Source organism: Elephantulus edwardii, unplaced genomic scaffold (assembly GCF_000299155.1).
Source record: "Elephantulus edwardii isolate Elephantulus edwardi_28Jun2011 unplaced genomic scaffold, EleEdw1.0 scaffold00014, whole genome shotgun sequence".
Lineage (NCBI taxonomy): Eukaryota > Metazoa > Chordata > Mammalia > Macroscelidea > Macroscelididae > Elephantulus > Elephantulus edwardii.
The window spans coordinates 9,525,913-9,533,887 of NW_006399764.1; positions in this window are offsets into that span (position 1 = coordinate 9,525,913).

Below are 7,975 nucleotides of genomic sequence, written 5' to 3' on the forward strand. Positions count from 1 at the left end.
GCATTTATTTAAAATGTTAAATAGTCAAAATATTTCTTTGATGACTAAGGTACTCATCTAAACTATGGAATCTGTAATTGTTTCATAGGCATGAGGACATTTCACAGCATCAAAGAAAAACTGATGGTTTTGGATTATCGTGTTGGTAAAAAAAATATTGATACATCATGAATTGCCAGAAGAACAAATTTGTCTTTGAAGTAGTACATATAGAATTCTTAAAACTTCATATTCTTAAGAGCTTTGTCTCATGCACCGTGGCTGTTACCAGGCAGAACTAGCCCCTAAAGAAGGGCTTCACGCATGGCCTTCAGTCAGTAAAAAATTAGAGAAACTTTCAGTGAACTGGACTGCTGCAGTAACCGAGCTAACGGACAGGAGCACAGCAAGACTGTGAGAATGGTACAGGGTTAGGCAGTGTTTTATATTGTTGCACATAATGTCGCTAGGAAGCAGATCGACCTCATAGCATCTAACAATAATGAGAAGGAGGAAATAAGGATGAGAAAAGATGATAACAAGACAAGGAGGCTGCAGACAACTTCAGCTGAATATCACCCAACACCTCAGAAAAACACTGAGTTAGTTATATTTTCAATAGCCAATTAAAAAAAAATGTGTCAGTCATGGAAGTAGCCAGAGCAAGCAGTGGACGTCATCATCATTGACATTCCTAGCAGAACCGCCAAGAGATGAAGGGACTTGGCAGATTCTAAGTGCCTTGTTCTGTGTAAAAGAGGGCTTCTTGGTGGGGGTTTCTCCCAAGGTCAGGGTTATGCAGCAAATTCTTAGCAGTTGTAAATGATGAACATTAAGAGTATGCCTAATGGTCTCAGTCATATCATTGCACAGTCAGTAGAAATGGTAGTATGGAGGTTTCACAGAACAAAGATCTTGATAAATAGAGTTCAAGAACACTGCTTTTCAAAAAGCAGCACTCTGTCACCAAAGATTTAACCTCACTTTCAGGGCCAATCCAATGCTAGTACTTTACCCTGAAAAAAATGTTTTCTAGATGCTAAGGCCTCTGCCAAGTTTTGTAAGCCAGCTGATACTTCAAGCACAAACCAGACTTGGTCACATGTCTACACTATCTCTGAGAATTGTCATAGTGTTGGGGTTGGGGGGACAAACCACCAAACAACTTATTTGGAAAGTACTTCTAGACAACAAACATGAAGAAGCTATTAAATGAGAACATTGATTTACAGTATTTGAATACTACCTCCAGACTGGTCTCAGAGGTACAAAGGATGAGTAATTTGTGGATGGATCTCTGTTTTAAGCCCCTCAACCGTGTGGATTGACACAGTGACTGTTGGAGTGTGTCAGGAAGTGTGAGGATGGTGCATGAAGAAACAGGGTTCAGATCTTTTGTTCACAGGGTCGCTATGAGTTGTCCTCAAAACCTAACAGCAACAATTATTCCATCAAGACATATGAGTCATTATTCAGTGGCAGTGATCAGTGTATCAATTGTGGTTGTGAATGCACATACATGTTTGTGCCTGGAACACTCTGCTTTAATAGAAAGGGCTTATTTCAACTACAAAGGAAACTTTACTATCTTTTTTTTTCTTTTTCTTTTAAAAGTTTTAGATTCTCCTTCGCAGCTGCCAGGATCACATTTCTTCTCCTTTACACATGTTTATCACCTCAGTTCCCCTCAGACGGATCCCTCCCTTTGCTCTTTGTGTCTCATGCTCTAGTAATTGCTGGCCCTGGGCAGGCTTTTATTTATTAGGAGGAAATCTGAAAGATGGAAAGAAAATGGTCAGGAATATTATAAAAATGGAAGGATTAGAATTCTCAAATCAATACGAGCATCCACTTCATTGAAAAGACCTTGAGGATTCAGGATGTTGACAGGGCACATTCTGAAGCCCAGCACGATCGTTTGGCTTGGAGCTGCCCTGAGTGGTCCTGTGGCTTGAATGGGAGGATGAAAAACCGATGTGGGAGTCTGTGGAAAGGACGAGCATTAGTACTTTGTCTTTGAACACCGAGAAGAAGGACAAGCACTCACATGGCAACTAAATGCATTTTCCCTGCCTAACTGCCTCTTCACAGCCTGATCAGCACTGACTGTCTTAATTAGGCATCTCAGTCCACGCAGAGAAGAAGGCATAGCAGTGTGGCCTCATGTTTGTATATTTGGCCCTGTCCCCTTTGGTTAGTAAGAGTTGTTTTTGATAACAAAACTGATTTGTATCATTTTCTTTTCCTTAGCCTTGTCTCTGCAGGCTGCTCCATGTCTACAGAGCTCCTTGCTTCCCCGCCTCCCCAGTCACATACCTCTCTGCCTTGCCAAGAATAAAAACAAGTGTGAACAGTATGCACCTAAACAACAGAGGACCAGATGATCAAGTATATTTTCAATAACCACAGCTACACACGCATATGCATAAACAGTAATGAAAGGGATCCCATTAAATTTAAAAGTGCAACTTGCAGCTTTCCCCTCTGCACAAACCAGGACAACATGACAGGGCACAACCTCCCCCTCCCATTCTCCACTTCAAAACAAGGTCCAAACTCTCAAACTCTGTCAGCTTTAAGGTAAGAAAGGGAAAGACAGGAAGTCATTTTTGATGCCTGGTTGTTCTGCTCAGAAATATCTTGACACACGCTTGACAGTCCTGGCTATCTTTGGCTTCTAGGTCATGCTCTTATCTTAATCCCGTATGCCACTCAGTGTTTTGCAAGGAAAAATGTTTATCATTTCGGATTGCTCTAGAGAACGCCAGGCCTCCAATATGTATACAATGCAAGGTTTCACCCTTTGACTTTTGCAGATTGCGTCGTCTTTCTGAGCTGACAGTAATTTGCAGGAAAACAGCAGAGAGATCAGATCCAATGCTCTTAACGAATGGATTTTGCCAGTTTAAAGTTGCTCAAATACTTTTAAAGTGAGCCACTCTGTTTCTTGACAGGTGTTAGACATGTTACCATGAGAAAGCCATGAGAGCTGCAAATAGCAGTTAAGATTCAACTAATACTTTCTATAGGAGCTAACTTACAACAACAGAAAACAAAAGAAAGCTAAAGATAGCCAAACACAGTGAGATAGCTTGACTCTTTTTTCTTTTTTCTTTATTTTAGATGTATCTTTAAACATTCCTTCCATAGAGATTTTATTTCATGACACTTTCCCCCTCACCATCTTTCACCTTCTCCCATCTTCCCTCCCTATTTAATTATGTATGCCCTAGTCCAGATTTTAATTGCAATAAACCTATTTCTGTTTGTCCATTAATTCTGATTTTCCCTTTCCTTAATCCATTGAAATGATCACTGTCTATTCACTCTATTCCTACTCCCCCTGCCCTCCCATAGCAATACCATTTTTACTATAGAGGTTTTATACAGTATTTGTTCTTCCGTGACTGAATTGTTTCACTCATCACATTGTCCTCTAAACCATCTACATTGTGTAATGTTTTGCAAGCTCTTCGTTGATTTTTTTCTTTCAGAACTTTATTCATCCAGGGTAAATCAGGAATTCCCACACTTTGCAGGTATCCGTGAACTTGCACAAGGGATTAATAACAGAAGATAAAGCCCTCTTTCATAATAAACTTGACTCATAATACATTTTTGGAGGTAGATCAGTAGACTTCCATCCTAGTCGGTCTTGTACTGGAAGCGCCACTAAAATTTACCCACCATAAATGACCCTTTTGTTGGTTCACATACTGATGGCATAGTTTTCATAATCATGACAACAGGCAAGCTGTTATAGCAAAGCAAAATGACAAATAAATGATGGATATAGTTTTTATCATGTCCTGATTACATGGAAAGCCATTTAAACCTTATAATAATTCTGAAGTAGGTACACTTTAGAATCCAGGCTTCTAATGTATTTATGATCCAGTATTTCCTTAATTTTCATGGCACTTACTACTGGACCAATTTACTAGTAAATTTATCTCATACATTTATATAAACTCTTCATATTCCCTTTATTACTCCTTTCAAGCTTATCTTATTCCTTTATCCTCTTAGCTGATAGTTTCTCCTCACGAATTTTGGCATATTGTTAGGAAAGGGCAGGGCAGTCCTTGGAAAGAGACATCATGCTTGGAAAGGTGGAGAATCAGAGAAAGGGAGGAAGATACTAAATGGAACCGATTGACACAGTGACTGTATTAATGGGTCTGAACACATCAGAGATGATGAGGACAGCACAGGATAGGACAAGGTTCAGATCTGTTATTCATAGAGTCACTATGAGTCCTAGTCAAATCCACAACTCTTAAAAACAAAAACAATAAGATGATAGTACCAAATATGTATGTAGGAATTTTTTTCTTTATAAACACAGAAGCAATGGCAACATCTATATGTGGAACAGATCAATCAGGAGGCTGGAATTTATGACGAAGAATGAGGCATCAGGAGTAGAGGAAGACTCTAACAAGCTGCATTGTGCAGGTGATATAATCTTGCTCACCTACTCTGAGGAGGACTTGAAGTATTTACTGAAGAAAGTCAAGGACTACAGTCTTCAACAGGGGTTGCATTTCAATATCAAGAAAACAAACATTTTTACCACCTAAGCTATCAGAACCAGGAAGTAAATACTGACATGCATAAAATTGGTGCTTTTGGTGTGTGAACAATGTGAGAAAATAGTATACTCTTTAGGCTTAAGAATGACATTGATAAACAGGGACCAGATTGAGAATCACTCACTAAACTTTGAACTCTCCATGACACTGTCTCATTGGCCCAGACTCCAACCCCAAGGATCATCCAGAGAAAGAGGCAAATAGGCCAATTGCCAACATCGTGATAGATAAAGAAGGGACTGAGGTTGTTAACACTTTCATCTTACTACATTCCACAATCAATACTCTTGGCACCAACAGTCAGTGATCAAAGTCTGCTTTCAAAGACCTTTAGGAATGTCTGCTTTCAAGGACCTTTACAGAGTGCTAAAGAATAACAATATCAGTCTAGAGGCTAAGGTGTGTCTGATCCTGGCCATGGTCTTCTTGATTGCTTACTATACATGTAACAGACGCACAGTGACGAAGGATGACAGAAGAAGATTCAATGTCTTTGAGTCATGATATAGGAGAAAAGTATTGGGCATATCAAGGACTCCCAAGATAACAAAAAGGTCTATACTGGAGCTGATGAAGTTGGTTGCTCCTTGAGGGCAAGGATTTTGAGACTCAGGAGGGGCCAGTCATTGGAAAGGACTATCATGTTTGGAAGGGTGGAGGGACAGCACAGGAGAGAAAGACCCCTGATGAGATGGATTGAAACAATAACTGGGAGAATGAGTGTAGGTGTGTCAGAGACAGTGAGATTGGCTCAAGGTAGTGCAGGGTTCAGAGCTATTGTACATAGGGTCACTATGAGTCACAATAATTGGTCAAGGAAAATCCTATGGATCACTAAAGAATATAGTCCAATAAAGCGCTAGAAGATGGGCCTCTTAGTTGGAAGGTGCTGAAGGTATATAATTGACATAACAATGGGCTAAAACATAACAATGATCATAAAGATGGCACAGGATAGGACAATATTTGTTTTTGCAATTGATGCAGAAATATGCACATAAGATCATGTATAACTTGGAGATGATACAACACATCTAACAACATCAACAAGAGCTTATGTATATTGGTTTTTACATTTCTTCAAGTACTCCGTAGACTCAATTTCCAAGTTGTAGGTGGAATATATTATGGGATATATTTGTTATGTTATGGGATATATTTGTGGATAGAATGTAATCTACTAAAGAAGCAGTTTCAATTTTTTTGGTTGGTTGTAGTAGAACTTCTTGTCACCTTAGCAAATTTTTCTTAGGTTTTGTGGAGTTTTTCTTTCAATATGACTTTCTGAACCACTGAATTTGCCCTGTAATGTGGATGGGTGAGAATATACAAACAGGGTGTGTTAGACTATTCAAAAGGGAATTGGCTCTCTAACCACTCCACAATGGGATTGGTGAGCTTCACCAATGAACAAGGAGATTAACTATAGTCTTGCCAGTAAATTGAGTGGCTCCAGCAACAGATTAGAAGAACTTTCCCATCAGGAAAGAAAAGAAGGTGAAGAAACAAGAGAACATAGGACCACACTTGATCCTGTCACATCTGTGGTAACAACAACCATAGCTGAAGTGGAGGACCAGAGAGACCCGGTGTGAGATGGAACTATCTGCTACCAGCCCTGACTCCCAACACAAAGGACAGAATAAGAGCCAAGCTAAGATGCTTTGCTAAATTTTATTGGACTATTTGCAGGTGGGGGAAGAGCCAATATTGGCAGAACTGAGAACTTTGTAATACTAGACTAAAGCTGTGAGGCTCAAGGATAGGTGCCTGTATGCACATTTTAAAAGCTGTCCTGACTGTATTCTGCTACTAATCTAGATTATAACCTTTTGACTTTCCCAACACTGTTCTTTGTGATCTGTTAGCTACTGTATCAGCTTTTGAACACAGAAAAGCAGTAAGATTCGTGTTGATATTAATAAAAAGAGATACAAGAGTGTGGAGAAAATGTCTGAACTCTTGGGAATTGGCTTTGTATTGTTGATGCTGTTGACACGAACAATACCACATTGTGAAGGCAGTACAGGATAGATTTGGCTGTTCCCATGTGGCCCTTGATTATTTTTTTTTTATATATACAGTTGATAACAACAGTGAGATTCAACTTAAGGGCTCCAGACAAATAGAAGCATGGGCTTTTGCAATCCGACATTGGATAATTGTATAACAGCATTGTTATGCATTTGTCCTTTTGTGACTGAGATATTTCACTCCATGTGATGTCTTCCAAGCTTACTCAAGTTGTGAAATAGTTTACAAATTCATGGTTTTTCAGTGCTGTGTAATATTCCATTGTGTGAATGTTTGTTCCATCGTTTTTCTATCCATGTGTTTGTTTATGGGCACTAGGGCTGCTTCCATTTCTTCACTATTGTGAATAACACAGTAGAAAACATGAATGGACATTTATCTGTTTGTGTCACAGCTCTGGTTTCCCAATAATGAGATTGCTTGAATGGTATTTCTGCTTAAAATATTTTGAGAAAGTAACAGACTGCCTTCCATAGTGGTTTTGCCATTTTACATTCCCATGAGTATGAATAATAGTTCCAGTCTCTCTACAACCTCACTATCATTTGTTGGTTTTTCTCCTTATTGAACTTTGCTATGATTGCTGGGGCAAAATAGTATCTTACAGTTGTTTTGATTTGCATTTCTTTGATAACTAGGGATTTTGAACATTTTTTCACATATTTGCTATCTGAATATCTTCTTTGGTGAGGTGTTTATTCATATCTTGTGCTCATTTAGCAATTCAGTTTTCCATGTTTCTCTTGTTGAGGTGCTAATTTATTTTATAAATTTTAAATATGAGTCCCTTATCAGATATGTCATTGTCAAATATGTTTCTATCTGTGGGTTTCCTTCTTACCCTGTTGGAGAGATTTTCTTGATGTGCATAAGAATTTGATTCTGAAAAAGAGTGAGGGTCACATAGAGTGGCCATATCTGACCTTTAGCGATTTCACAAAGGGGATCTGTCCCTGTCAACAGCATCAATAGCACAAAACTAATTCGCATGAGGTCAGATATGTCCCCCACTCTCCAGAACCTCTTTCTATTCATCTCAGCCGCAATCTTACTGATTTGCTGGGTCCAAAAGCTGATGTGACAGATCACACAGAACTAGCTTAGGAAATTCAAAAGGTTATAATCCAAATTAATAGCAGAATGCTGTCAGGACAGCTTCTGAAATGTGCATCTTGAACTTGACAACTTTAAAGTACTGTTACAAAGTTCTCAGTTTTGCCAATATCAGATCTTTTCCTATCCCCAAGTTGTCCAACAAACTTGGTCAAAGGCTCTTAGTTTAGCTTGGTTCTGTCCGAGGGTGAAGGTGGGAAGGAGTAGCCGGCTCTGAGTCATGTCAGGTAGCTTTGGTTCTCTGCTTCAGCTAT